Raw genomic sequence first — 15,027 nt, 5'->3', positions numbered from 1 at the left:
GTTCTCGTTAGTGCCTATTTATTTTTTCACTATACTTGTTATCTTGACTTTGGTTCCCTCAAAATTACATCTTGAGACAAAGTTTCAGGTGTAAGCAGTGTATTTCGGAAGTGACCAGGCAGCATTGGAAAGGAATGGGGAAGTAAGTCAGGGAAGATAATAAAGCCAAGAGAAGCTATGATAATGAGCAGTTATCACCGTTGGTAACAGGATTTGGTCATGCTCCCATAGAAGACTCTAGGAGATACTCAGGACTGACCTCTGAGGGATAAGGAGATATTTGTCCTCTTTGCAGTCTGTCCCTTGTCAGTTGTGAATGGCTCCTGAGAGCTTTATCTGCTTTTCGGTCTTCTATATGGCCGGGGGGGGGGGGGGGGTTGAGGGGAAGGCTTTCAAGCAAAGTGGCATAGTGCTTGAGGAGGGAAGCCATAATTCTGTATGGGAACTGTCCATAAATGCTGCAATTTGACATTTGGGATGGACCAACAGGAAAAGGTATTACACTAGCTTTTAGCCATTTAGTGTCTTCAGAATCTCTGCTAACTTCTAAGCATCACCCTGTAAAAACGAGAAAAATTTATGATGTAGCTTCATATTGCCTGCCTTTTAAAAATATACTTTATTTTTCCAGTTGGCATTCTCCTTGTAGTCAGCTTCCAACTCATTCCAAACTTCTCTCTCTCAGCAGAGCTGTAGAGTTGTAGCACTGTAGGATTTGAAAGCTTAAAGGACTTTACACTTTTATTATTTTTTCATTAGCAGATACAGCTAACCTAAAGTTTTACAGCTTGCCCTTTGTCACAGAAATCCCCCTTACAAAGGGAAATTAAATTTAAAACACATATGGGTTACAGATCCTATTATCTTCCTTGCTCTGGACATTGCCCTGTATGTCATTCAAGGAATTTCTCTGCCTGATCAGAAGTAAAATGAAGGGGGGAAAGTGGACAGGAAAATACTTTCCTATTGATTTTAACATCAGGATATGGACATTTCTTGACTAATACATATAGAGATTCCTGGAGGTTTTCTCATGCTGAGACAAGGAATGAGAGGTCCAGCATTACTTGGTGATATATCGGGCATGATTGTCAGAGCTCATGATTCAGAAGAAAAAAGATCTACAATCTGTTTTTCAAGGCTACCCGATTGATTTTTTTGCCTTGCCTGCAATTGAGCTGAGTCAGTAGGTTGAGGAAAGCACACATTCTTGCAAAGTAAGAGATGCCCCATTGGCTTGATTTATCTCCCAAAGAAGAAAAGGGGTAATTTAAATGGTGGATTTTCTTGTCTTATACATGTTCCTGTATCATCAGTGGTATTAGAGTCCAAGAGGATGGCTACAGAATACAGGCTTTGAAGATCTGAGGTTCAATTCTGTCTTGTTTAAGAAGCTGAGCATCCACTTAATAGGTGAAATCAGCTCTCAGGTCCAAAGAAATGAGGGGACAAGATTCCCAGTATTGTTTTCAGGGAGGTTTTCTTTCTATGCACATTGAAAAATAAGAACACTTTTGTTCCCTTGCTATAGAAATTGGGTCCATGTTCCTGTAGATAAATGATGAATTATTTTTCACCTTTTTCTTTCCTGAATTATCAAGTATAGCTACATGGGCACATGCCCTGGATCACCTGGTGACTAGGAGTCACCATTAGGATGAGAAGTAGAATTATTCAAGACTCACTGCATTTTCTTTTCTACATAAATTATATGTAGCATATTGATAATAACAACAGATTACACTTATATTACTAAGGGATATTAGATAGATAGACCACAGATAGATAGGCAGACGCTTAATTCCCGCAAAAACCAATGGGATACTATATTTTTCCAAGGTATTGATGAAAAACCTGAGACATGGAGGAATGAAGTATTTGCATGAGGTCACATGACAATTTGATGAGTAGCTGGGAGGGAAATCAAGTAGTTTCACATCAGTCTGTGCTCTTTGCCATCACATCAAACTGCCCTTTGTTTAGAGCAGACATTTATAAATTTGTAGAGTAAGAATCAAAATGGCCAAGGTTTGAGTTTGCTTACCAATTCCAGTTGCGCAGTGGTGGCTGCCTGGAGGTCTGGTGGAGAACGGCTTCTGGATGTATCAGGAAAGAGCACAGCAGCCAAACCTGTCAGTGTCACTACCCACATCCCCCTAGCACTCAGTGCTCAGTTCTCACAGGCTGCCAACTCCTTGCTTAGGGACTTTCTATGGCCTAAAGCTTGGCAGGTAGTGTGGGCCAGGCAGGCAGGGTAGGTAGAATGTGCCTCCCCCTTATACTCCTGGAAACGGTCAAGGGCTGGCTAGAGTTGATGGAAAATATCCTTGTAGAGGTTCATTTCCAAGCGTGTGCTCTCCTGAAGGTCCGAGTGGGCCTGAGCCCCACCTGCCCATAGAGCTAACCTGTTTATTAACGTGCCAGGTACTGGCTTACTTCAGTTCCCTATCTTGACTCCCTCTTTCCTTACCATGAGATCAACTCCCCGATAAATTTCTTGTACTCAAATCCTTATCTCAGGGTCTCCTTTTGGGGAACACAAACCTAAGACAAATACCATGAGTGATGTTTAACATGGGCACAAACCAGGGAAGTGACTGCTTACTTACCGGGTATTTTGCAGCCCTGAATTAAGTGTTGAGAATAAAAGACTTAGGTGCATGGATAGGCGACATTATGTTGTTATCTGTAAAGTCAGCTAACAATAGCTATCTCACAGGTTTGGGGGAAAGATATACATGATTCTTTTACACGTGCTTTTCTTTCAACAACATCAGATTGTGTGTATAAGTGAAATTGATAAGAAGTGAGATTGATGCATCTGTCCAAGGATTGGCCCACAGAAAATCATTCTTCCTCAAAAAATAATATAAGAGGGGCCCAGCCAATCCTGGCCAATCTCAGTCCTCAGGCCTTCAGGGACAATTCTTACCATCATGAGATGGTTACAATAAATGAAGGTGGATTAAGTTATAACATGAGTTCTAGGTCATTCTGAACGTAAGAGTACTTTTCGAAACGTGAAGCGTTTAGATAGCATATTATCGGCCAAGAACTAAGGTTTCCTGAGTCAGTCCAGTGACAGGAGAAGCAACATACAAAACGTGTTGGGGGATATTGGGGGTAGGGGGAGAGCTCTGGAAACAAACAAAAAAAAACAACAATAAAATGGGAAAGAGAAGGATCTAGTTATTTAGCCTCTTTAAGCCTGTTTTTCCATCTGTAAAACAGAGATAGCAGGACTCCCAAGGTTGTAGCAAAGCGTAAATGTTAATGCATGACAGGTATTTCGTGTTCACTCAAGACACGCAAGCTGTATTACTAATATTATTACTATTTGGCTGAAACTATGTGAACCGGCCTCATATCGTCCACAAGATTATAATGCAGTTTACGCGATTACATCTGTTTATTTGCCGGGATTGCTCTCTAGTCTTTTAATTATGCTCGGGAGTGCCAGAGGTCAACAGTTTGGGCTCATTGCTCTGAAGTTCCATTAGCTGTGGCTGCAGATTTACTGTGGAGTAATCCAGGGTGTTTTCTCCGATGGAGGACTGTTGTGAAGTCTATTCATTTCACACTGTTGCTGTGAGACATCTTTGGAGACGGAGACATGGGCTTCTGTTTTAAAGGAAGTTGGCTTTGCAAATTCACCCTCAAGAACTACTGGCAATCAATTAAATTCCATCCTCACTGTGGAATCTGAGGGCACCTGTGGTTGAAACGGCTGCTTTGGGCAGAGCAGAGAGGCTGATGTTTGTCCTGCTGCTTCCTGGAACTCCCTGGCTTCAAATGGTTTTCTTGAAGCAAATAAGAAGAAAGAGACTGAGGGGGAGGCTGGGATTCTAGATGGTCTGCAAAGGCCAAGGTGACCCCCTGCTTTCCAGGATGAGGACAGCACAACTCATGAGATCACCAAGGGAAAAAGCTTTGCTGTAAGACCGCCTGTCACTACTTAGGATCCACGGCCTCTTGGGAGCTGGGCTTGGGTGTCACAGAGCCCTGCTATCTCTCAGTGCTGTGATGCGCAGGAATTTCTTGCAGCAAATATTTTAAGGATGGTTCTCAGGGGTTTCATTTTTAAATGATATTTCTATAAATATATTCATTTTTGTTATATTTTTCAAATTATAGTATAAATTATTTTTGCTGTTCTTTTTCCCTATCACCCTCTCTCTCTACACAATCACATACACACACACACACACACACACACACACATACACACACCTTTTTATAAAATATAAACATTTGGAAACTAGGAAGAAAAGTGCCTATAATGCCATCTGTAACAGTATTTATTTTTCAGTGTTCACCAGATCTTTTGTACATGAAGTTTTACAAAGTTATAATGATACAAGCACGATCTTTGTGTACCCTGATTTTCATAGAACATTGCATCATAGGAATTTGTCATGTTCCTAGACTGAATGCATAGTTTTCAATTTTGTCAGCAGCATAATGTTCCACAAAGTGGATGTCACCACAAATTTCTGCACCATTTCCCCAGTGGTGGACATTTAAGTTCTTTCCAGATTGCTTGTTATTGTAACTATGGCATTGGGCATCTTTCCCCATGTGATTTTTTGTTCTGTTCTTTGGGCTCTTAGGAAATATGCAATCCATTGGATAATAAGACAGAATTGGATAACAAATGGAAATGAAGATGGATCCAATGAAGGAGACTGAGAAGCAGCGGTCATGAGTTGGGGGAGGGTGGTCTGAGAGTACAGAACCCCAGAAGCTGAGTTATGACACGTTCCATGGACGGAGTGGTTATTTGTGTTAAATACCACTGAGAGGGGAACAGAACAAAGACAGAGAATTGACAGTTGAGAGTTTCAGGTTCTGCAGCAAGCACCAGGGTAAGCAACCATGAGCTTGGGCAGCCAAAGTTCCTACTGTCTGGAACAACCTGTCTTCTAGGAGACACATGGTCCATAACCATGAAGTAAAGTGTTTAACTGTAACATGAGACAATTGTGGTGATGGAAAGAAACATAGTTCTCTAAGTATATTAAAAAAAAAAAAAAGAATCTTGCTTTCACTTGTAATGCAAAGAATTTGATAGACAAAGGAGACAGTAAAAAACAAAGGCCCTGCAGAGGTAGAGAGTGTGACACACGGGAGAACTGAAGATCAAGGAGCCTGGAGCCAGACAGAGAGGAGACCATACTAGGTGCGACTGAGGAGTAGGTGGGGGCCAGATTGCATGTAGCCTCACCTACCATATTGAGACCTTGACCCTAGGGAAAGACATGATCAGATGTGTATTTTGAAAAACTGACTGGTTACAGCATGGAAAGAGAATGAAAGGTCGGCTCAGGACACTGTAGTATTTCAGTAGCAGTCATAGAAGATTCTACATAAAGTTAGTGGACACAGAAATTGCCATATATATGTCTCAAAATATCTTCTATGAAGACTAAATCTGAGGCTACTGGTCATTTAACAATATTGTAATGATCATGTAATTGGTGTTACTGGGAAGCATGTAAGCCCTGTGTGTAGAGTGATTTCTTCATGGAAAACATGTTACATACACACAAAAGATTCTTCCTCTCTTCTCAAACTCTGAAGCAACCATCATAGCTCTTTACGAGCTGTTTGCAGCATGTTGATTTGAAGACAGTATTTTTTCTGCCTGTACGTTTCCATTTAAGTTCCAGAATTTGATAACCCAAATCTGATGTAAACTTTCTCAATTACAGTTCGCTAACCGCAAGGAAATGGTCAGGCTGAAACAGTGATGAGGAATGTTGAGGATGTTCTGCAGGAGATTGATAGAGACTCTTAACAACTTTGACTTCTCAGTTTTCCTTTAACTTAATATTTCACTTTATATTCAGCAAGAAAAAAATCAACGGAAATATTAGGACTTGAGGTGGGATGATAGTCCAAACTCTTATCTGTAGCAAATAATTCAAATGGACTTAAATGAAAAAGGGGATTCGTTGCTAGACAACAGAAAAGTCCCTCAGCAAGCAGGCTTGCCTTTCAGGTGGATTCAGGAGTGTAAACAGTGTCATCCAAACTCAGGCATTCTCCCTCCTCTCAACTCTGTCCTCAGGTGCTTTTGCCATGTGGTCTTCCCTAGATGTGCCAACCTTGCGCCATGCCAGTTTAGCAACCCTAGCAGAAAGAGGACTTCTTCCCAAGAACTATACCCAAGTCCCAGCTGAGGTTATAAACTCATTTGTGAACCAGTAATCGAGGCCAGAGATGAGTGAAGGGCTCCTACACCGGGCCAACTGCCCAGGAGCCAGGAGTGGTATCTTTTCCACCAAAACCTCAGGGCCTGTCTTTGGAAGGGGATGTTTCCCAAATAAAAACAGATAAACTGGGCCTGCAGAAAAGATAGACAAATGTTCGTGGCAGGAGATGGTGAAGTTCAACTTAATAATTTCTACAGAATCTTAGATGAAGATTTATGATCAGCAAGCATGGGCTTGAAAGGTGTTCTATGTGCTCCTCATATTTTCTCTTAAGGGAATTCATTCATTCATTCATTCATTCATTCATTCCTACCCTACTTTTTCTCCAGAAAGGATTGCAAAGAGCTTACAAGGGTTCCTTCCACATGCAAAGTAGTATGAATTAAAGATTGTGCAAAAGAAGAAAAATGAAGGTAAGAGAAAAAAGTGTTTTGATGATACACAAATGTCCTAGGCAAGCTATTGATCTAGCTGTGGCTCTTTGGAAGTCTAAGAAGGAAGATTTGTCCATTATTCTGTTCACACTGATCATGATTTTAAAGCAATCCCCATAGTCTTCACCATTCCTGGTAACCAGATCAGCCAGGAATTTTTCTTGTAAGATGTGATGACCAGACTCACAAGCAAACAGCACAGAGAGCAGTGGCCCATTTCACAGTGCTAACTCTGCATAAAAACTTCTCATACAATTATGCTCCTTCTCAAGCATAATTCAGTCAAAGCAATTCTGAAGGGACCATTTCTTTTCAAGTAATTAGATTTTTTCAGGGGCGCCTGGGTGGCTCAGTTAAGTGACCAACTTCAGCTCAGGTCATGGGTTCGTGGGTTCGAGCTGTCCATGCTGACAGCTCAGAGCCTGGAGCCTGCTTCGATTCTGTGTCTCCCCCTCTCTCTGCCCCTCCCCCATGCGTGCTCTGTCTCTCTCAAAAAGAAATATGTTTTTAAATTTTTTAAATAAATAAATAAATAGGGGTTTTTTCAATGATAGAGTTGTACTAAAGAGGAATTTGACAGTTGTCCTTGAGATGATGAGACATAGGTTCAGAGTACTAGTACTAATAATAGAAGTACAGTAGGAGTAGGTGCTAATAACAATATAATTAGTAACAATTGTGCCAGGTGTGACATATTTATATGTATGGATTATCTCACTGATTCCTCAAAAGAATGCCAGAAAGTCAGGGTACTGTTATCGTTGCAATGATGTTTTCTGTTATGCAAATTTGAAATAGAAAGGAAGAATGACTATATGCCCAAAATCTGAAATAATGCCCTTTACATGCATCCCTGTGGGAAAATTAGTTCTGAATCATGCAAATTTTGAAATGTGAGAAATATTCTGGAATTCATCCCTGGTATGAAATGCTATAGGCCTATAATTCTCACATCACAGCTATGAACACTTAGATTTAGTGAGGTCCAACAACTGTCCAATTAATGAAAGGCTGAGCAGAGATTTGAACCCAGCATTCTAAATTGCCTCCTTCAGGGTTGGTGTTCTGGGGGAGACTATTGATCAAAATCCCTTTTATAAACCCAGAATGTCCTAACACTCATTACATAACAAGTTATTTTTTTCATTTTTTTAATGTTTATTTTTGAGAGAGAGAGAGACAGAGCATGAGCAGGGGAGAGGCAGAGAGAGAGACACACACACACACACAGAATCCGAAGCCGGCTCCAGGCTCTGAGCTGTCAGCACAGAGCACAATGCCAGACTCAAACCCACAAACTATGAGATCACAACCTGAGCTAAAGTTGGACACTCAACTGACTGAGCCACTCAGGGTGCCCCCAAATGATTTTTTTTTTTGACAGGATCATTAAGCCAGTTGCATTGAAATACATGTGGCATTTTCTTAGAAATATACATTTCACACATGGTGACAAATAGAACATGGAATGCCTACTACATTCCCATAAAAAACTCTGTACACAATCATGCTCCCTTGCTTTTCAAAATTACCTCCAAAGAGCAGAGAAGACGTACCCACTGGACTCTACTCAGATGAGAAAAATGAGGATAGGATCTTGTCACCACCAATCATTTTTACCCAATGGACAATGATGAAAGGGAGCTAGATACTCCCCTACCTCTGAGTTGTCACTGAAAGGAAAGCCAAACCTTTTGTTCTGGAGTCTTCCAGAACAGATAGAAAGTCTATATGTGTTGAGACTTGAGTAAAAGAAAAGAAAATCTTATGAGACCTAAAACCAGTCAGTGCTAATTTAGGTCACAGAGCAGGGGCCATTCTTAGCCTCTCATTCTAATGTTTTCCTTCATTGCTCATCTTAAAAACCAAAATCAGGCCCAAGACAGAGAAAGGAGTGACTTCTGATTTCAGCTAGGGCCTAAAGCTGTGTTGTTTTTACTCTGCTGATGGGAGGGTGGAGTGTTTGTTTAGAGTCTCCAACCCTGGGTGGTTGGTGTTTTTGTTGTTTTTGTTTGTTTGTTTTTTAGTAACCTCCACAGAAGAGACACTTAAGTCTGAAAAGGGAAATTTATTCCTTCACTGGCCACCACATTAGCTGAAACAGCATCTCTCTGCTCACCACTCGATGTCAGTTAAGCGGGAAGGCCATTACACTGTGGTTTGCTGTTGGTGTTTTGTTCTCTTTGCATGCCTGTGTGACCAGCTCGGTCATTTCGACTCAATATATTTCTGCTGCTAAAGCCATTCTTGCTCTGGCAAGTTTGCTGCTACCCAGCAAGAGAACAAATTGAAGGTAATGGAAGAGATGAGAAATAATCATACCCTTGACATTCCGGCTTTTGTCTGACTTTTCTTGGTAATTTATTTGGCTGAGCATTTTGTGGCTGGTCAGAAGTAAAATTATGTCCCAGGTTCTTTTCATCCATCTTCAGGAACATCTGAAGGAAAGCCTTAGACTTTACTTTGTTCGAGAAGTGATTTTGCTATCCTGATGTATCATGGCCTTGCAAGGCAATTAGTTTAGATAAAGTAAGGTTTGCTCAAAGTTTGAATAGAAAAGGATAGGGGAATTGATTAATTGTTCCAGGAGTATCTCTGCAGCCAAATAAACGTTATGGTCATTTAAAAGCAACAGGCTTGCACCCAGTTTCTCACTCCTGTTGGAGCCTTGCCCAGTAAACTGCTTTAATTAATGACTGATCTCTACTTTCCAAATGGTTTCATGTCTTTGAGATATCCTAAGTCCAACTGCTGAATTTTATGGTTCAAGACAGAAAAGGGAAACAACTCACCCCTTTAAAACCAATCCTTACCCAGAATCACAGGGGAGCATATATAGAGCATCACAATTTTTTAAGTAAACACACATCAGAGAAGAATGGTGGAGACTGCATTTTGTGGAAGATAGGATAATATGGTTCTAAGTTCAATGAAGTTTTGGCCAGATTGATCTGGGTCCAAGTCCCCATTCTACATTTAATGTTTGACATTGAACAAGCTACTTTCACAGCTATCTGTAAGATGTTCGCCACTATTTCCACTGTTTTTTATGATAATATTTGGCATACAATAACTGCTCAATGAACAATAGCTGTTGTTATCATATCTACTATCATTTTATATATAAAATGTGACTGACTGAAGACAGGATGAAAAATCCCCATGTGACCGTAGGTAACATTCGTTCTTTTAATGAGAAGGCATTACTCTGATTATCCCATACACCTCCTGTGTCTGGAATATAGAATCTCTGCAATGCACTGCTTGTTTCCTAACACCCCCAAAGAGCCGGCATAGAAATGGAAACCTGCTCGGTTGGTTTATCTGGTACTGTACTTCTTTCCTGCTCCCTAGAAAATTATTGGCCAATATAAGAACTTGTCATGCAATCATACATATAAGAAAACTGTGACTAGTTACTAGATTTCTCTGGAATTCCCCGATTATTCAATGCAACCCCTCTCAGGACCACTGCATTCTTCTTTCCCCATGCAGACTCTTCCCTTGGAAGTGTGGTTGAGATGCTGCCATATGTTCATTTTGTTTAAACTGGGAGGCAATGGGTTGGATCCTTAGCCCCATAATTCTCGGGAGTAGCCATGGTGCTGAAACATAATGATGACTACTGGCTAGCACTGTAAATGATCTGTTGTATGATTATGTCTGTCTGTGTCATTTGTATGATCTGTCCAACCAAGCTTTGGAATGGGAGGGAGGTGACTAATGGGTAGCCCTATTTTCTGATGGATCACATGAACTTAGGTGGACCTTTGCTTTTGTGGAGACTGTTTTTCTATCTCAAAGGTAGAGGAGATGATAGTAACTTCTGTCCGGGACCTGTCACCATGACCCTGAAGTAATCACAGATGTCTTCATCTCCTCAAAAATTAGTTGCGTGGTTCTAGCCATTACTGCCTTTCTTAGTAGTTTTCAGATTCAAATGGACACTCCATGACATTTTTGGATGAGTTTTCAAATGTTTCTATGGTTGTCAATAAATGCATGTTCAGTTGAGTTGAAACAAAATATTATGACTCATCAGGACTCCACTTGCTCTCACACATTATCTTCGATCTACTTCATTTCTTGAGAGTCATTTTTAGTCCATGAGCATTTCTTCTCCTCCTGGCATTCTTTTCCATTAAGTACTGAAAAGATGGGGCGCCTGGGTGGCTCAGTTGGTTAAGCGTCTGACTTCAGCTCAGGTCATGATCTTGCGATTCACGAGTTCTAGCTCCACGTCAGGCTCTGTGCTGACTGCTCAGAGCCTGGAGCCTGCTTCAGATTCTGTGTCTCCCTCTCTCTCTCTGCCCCTACCCTACTCATGCTCTGTTTCTCTCTCTCTCTCTCTCTCTCTCAAAAATAAATAAAAACATTAAAAAAAATTTTTAAGTACTGAAAAGATGACTTTGTGCCACGATGAAAGATAGTGCTGATTGCTATAGTAATTTCTGTTCATTTCTTTAACTTTGCCAATTAATTTTTAGCTCCCAGAGAATATTTTCTAGATAACATTAGGTGGTCCTGGCAGGTATGCTGAAAGCTAAAAACTTCCATGACCTAAAATGTCTTTGAAGATTTTACTTAATGGTGTTTTCTTTTTCTTCTTTTTTTCTTTTTTTCTTCACAGCCTAAGATAGAGTAATGAAAGTTTATATTTTCATGCTATTTTTTGTATCTCTTACCTTAAGCCAGCTTGAAAACACTCCATGATCATTATTTTTAAAGCTCACAGTCTTTACAATCAAGCAGACTTAGTGTGAAATCTCAGCTCTGCCATTTTCTTTCTTTGATTGACTAACTGCCTCAACCTCTCAAGAACTAATAATTCCTGGTTTGGCCACTCTGGAAAACAGTATGGATGTTCCTCAAGAAGTTAAAAATAGAACTACCTTATGACCCAGCTGTTACACTGCTATATATTTGCACAAAGGATACAAAAATACAGATTTGAAGGGGTACATGCACCCCGATGTTTATAGCAGCATTATCACCAATAGCCAAACTATGGAGAGAGCCTAAATTTGCATTGACTGATGAATGACGAATGGATAAAGAAGATGTGGTGTGTGTATATATATATATATATATATATATACACCACATCTTCTTTATGGGTGTGTGTGTGTGTATGTATATATATATATATATATATATATACATACACACACACACCCATACCTAGATTAGTTTTAGTTCTCAAAAGTCCATATATATGATACATAATGGATAATAATATATTCATAATATACATATAATATAGGTATATATAATAATATATACATTATATATAACGGAATATAATTCAGTCATCAAAAAGAATGAAATATTGTCATTTGCAATGACATGGATGGAGTTAGAGTGTGTCATGCTAAGAAAAATAAGTCAGTCAGAGAAAGACAAACACCATATGGTTTCACTCATATGTGGAATTTAAGAAACAAAACAAATGAACATATGGGATGGGGGAAATATTATGATGAGCACTGGGTATCGTGTATAAGTGATGAATCACTGAATTCTACTTCTGAAACCAATGTTGGTCTGTATGTTGACTAACTAGAATTTAAATAACAATTTTTTAAAGTACTAATAATTCCTTCAACTAAGAGCTGTCCTCAAAAATAAATAAAGCACCAGATATAAAATGCACAGCACCTTGTAAGTGATCAACTTACAGTTTCTTGAAAAACTTTTCTTGGTAAATGTTGAAGGTATTTGACTGAATTGATATCTGTAGCTTTTAAGAGGTTGCTTAGAACATGAAATTAAATGATTGCATTTTTTAGGATCAGACTTTCTTAATTCTCTAATTTTATTTTAGGAAAAGTTTGTTTTACTTTTCAGGGAAAAGGCACTTTAGAAAGCTTTCATATCTTTAACAGTCATTCTGAAAACTTTGTGTTGAATTTCCCTGAAAACATACATGTGTTTAACATTTGAAAAGAAGGGGAGAATATTTGGCAATAGTGTGTTTAGAGATTTGATCAAAACCCCAAATATTTTGAAACCTAATGCAACCCATACCTAGATTATTTTTACTTCTCAAAAGTCCAGTAATTTAATCTCTTAATCAAACCTCTTGAAGTTTCCATTTCTAACTAAATGAAATGATAATAAATAATGAGCCAAAAAAATAAAGTGCACCCATTTAAGGGGCAAATGTGGGAAATTTGATGGGAAATGAATGTGAGTTTAAATAAAGTGAAAATATCATTTCTCTCCCTTGATTTTCAGCTCCAAGTAAATGAGGGACTGAGTAGGAGCCAGCCTAAGTTCCTTGGATTGAGTTCTTCAATGTGGAGTTCTTCATCCATGGCGAGTAGACTACATTTGTTCAGGGATAAAGGGAGACTTAGGGAATTTAAAGTCTGTTAACCTGACCATGACTGCCTATGCTGGCATAAACTCTCCTCCCAGAGACTGTTCTATTTTATTTCATGCTACCATTATTTCTTCCTTACATGGTCTGAAAAAATGTAATCTGAATAATGTGTGGAGTAATTGATTTGCCTGATTGAGTCAGCTAGCAGTGATGATGGAAAAGTGTATTGTGTGTCAGTCCCTGGTCAGGTAAGACATAATCCCCATCCTGAAGAAAACTGCAATGTTGCAGGGTGACAAGCAATATTTTAATAGGGAGTGCACAACAAAGCACAGCAATTAAACAATGGCTGTTATGAGATAATGGAGCGGCTCAATTCAGTAGGGAGAGCACAGAGTGGCAATCACAAGAATTGGGTTTTCATCTGAGTTCTATCACCAATTAGCTCAATCGATTTGGATACATTGTCTTTTTTCTCTCTCTCTCTCTCTTCTGTCACCCATTTTGAAAATGGATAACCAGAGGAGAAAAAGACCAGGGAACATCTAAAATTTTTCCAAGTATTTTCTATCTGTCTCTTTATATATTACCTATATGTATTTCTTTTTCTTGATGGAAAGAATTCTGTGGTAGTTCAGGAAATCAGTGAACGGGATTGAAACTCCTCAAAAGATGGGCTGATAACAAAGGGAAAATGTGCAGATGTATCTTGCTAACAGGGAACCAGTCTTCTCAGTTTGTGAGTTTTGATCCTCACCATGGCAATCACTATCCTCATAGACATGGCACAAATGAATTGGGACTAATGAGGTCATGTTGCACTTAAAGGAAACACAGTGCACCACCTTCCATATCACTCCAGGTAGTGGTTTTCACCCAACTCATTCACTAATCTTACTTACCACGAAACAAGACCCTAGATGGAGATACAATGTTGTTTGCAATATCTGCCCCTCAAGACTCTTCATTTTTCTGAGGCAAACAGAAGTTTATCCATGGGGTCATATGTTACTTTTTTTATTGCCTTTTTGATGGAGTATAACAGACATACTGAAAAGAGCACAAATCATAAATGGATACTCCAATGAATTTCATAAAGTGTGCACATCCATGCAACCAGCACCTAGATAAAACCAGGGACCTGAATTTCCCCTCAGGTCCCTCCAGGTCACTGACCTCCACTCTTTATCCAGACTTCTGTCGTCAGCGATTTTTGTTTTCTGTTTGCGAAGTTCCTGTAAACAGAGTCATGCAGTATGTACTCTTTTGTAGCCGCAATCTTTCTCTCATTATGATGTTTGTGAATTTCATTCATGCTGTTGCATGTAGCAATAGTTTGCTATGGGCATGGGTACAAGTTTCAGGTAGTGTGTACCTTGAAATGAAACTGATGGGTCCTAGGGTTCAGCTTTAGTAACTACTGACCGCCAACCAGTCTCCCAAAGACAAATGTTAGCATGGCTATGGAATGGCTACACGTGTCTCACGCTGCTGGTGGGAGGTAGACCACTTGCTCCATGTATGTGCTATTTCAGTAGGGATGCTGTGGTATTGCATCATAATGTTAATTTGCATTTCTCTGATGACGGAAGAAGTGGAACACCTTTTCATATGTGTATTAGTCCTCTCTGAAGTGTCTAGATGTATCTTTGACCCATTATGCCCCACACCACTGGGTTAGCTAAATTTTCCTAGTTGACTTGTGGGAGCTCCTGATATAGTCTCCTTTGTCAGAAAGATTCATTGTAAATATCTTCTTTCACTCTCTCACTTGCCTTTTTATGTTTTCATTGGTGTCTTTTGATCAACAGAATTTCTTAATTTTAATGTAATATGATCAATATTTTTTTCCTTTTGCTTGATGGTTAGTGGCCTTATGTCCAAATTAAAAATTCTTTGACTAACGCCAGATCACATTATATTCTCTCATGTTTACACTTTCAATCTATCTGGGATTGATTTTTATGTATTGTATCAGATAAAGGTCAGATTCATTTTTTCTACATGTATTTCCAGTTGACCTATTAATTGAAAAGACCGTTCTTTCCCCATT

General features: G+C 39.4%; 1 long non-coding RNA gene across 1 annotated transcript; it reads left to right on the top strand.

Moving 5' to 3' along the window:
• The first annotated feature begins 5,719 nt into the window (after positions 1-5,719).
• Positions 5,720-12,967, top strand: LOC121037552 (uncharacterized). The gene is made up of 3 exons (XR_005793828.1): positions 5,720-5,884; positions 6,545-6,628; positions 12,887-12,967. It is a non-coding gene; the product is annotated as an uncharacterized LOC121037552 (long non-coding RNA).
• Positions 12,968-15,027: the final 2,060 nt, after the last annotated feature.

This window comes from Herpailurus yagouaroundi, unplaced genomic scaffold (genome assembly GCF_014898765.1).
Source record: "Herpailurus yagouaroundi ecotype Mexico unplaced genomic scaffold, PumYag 163, whole genome shotgun sequence".
In the NCBI taxonomy this organism is placed as follows: Eukaryota; Metazoa; Chordata; class Mammalia; order Carnivora; family Felidae; genus Herpailurus; species Herpailurus yagouaroundi.
The sequence above is the reverse complement of the archived record's forward strand: the minus strand, read 5'-3'. Positions and strand labels throughout refer to the sequence as shown.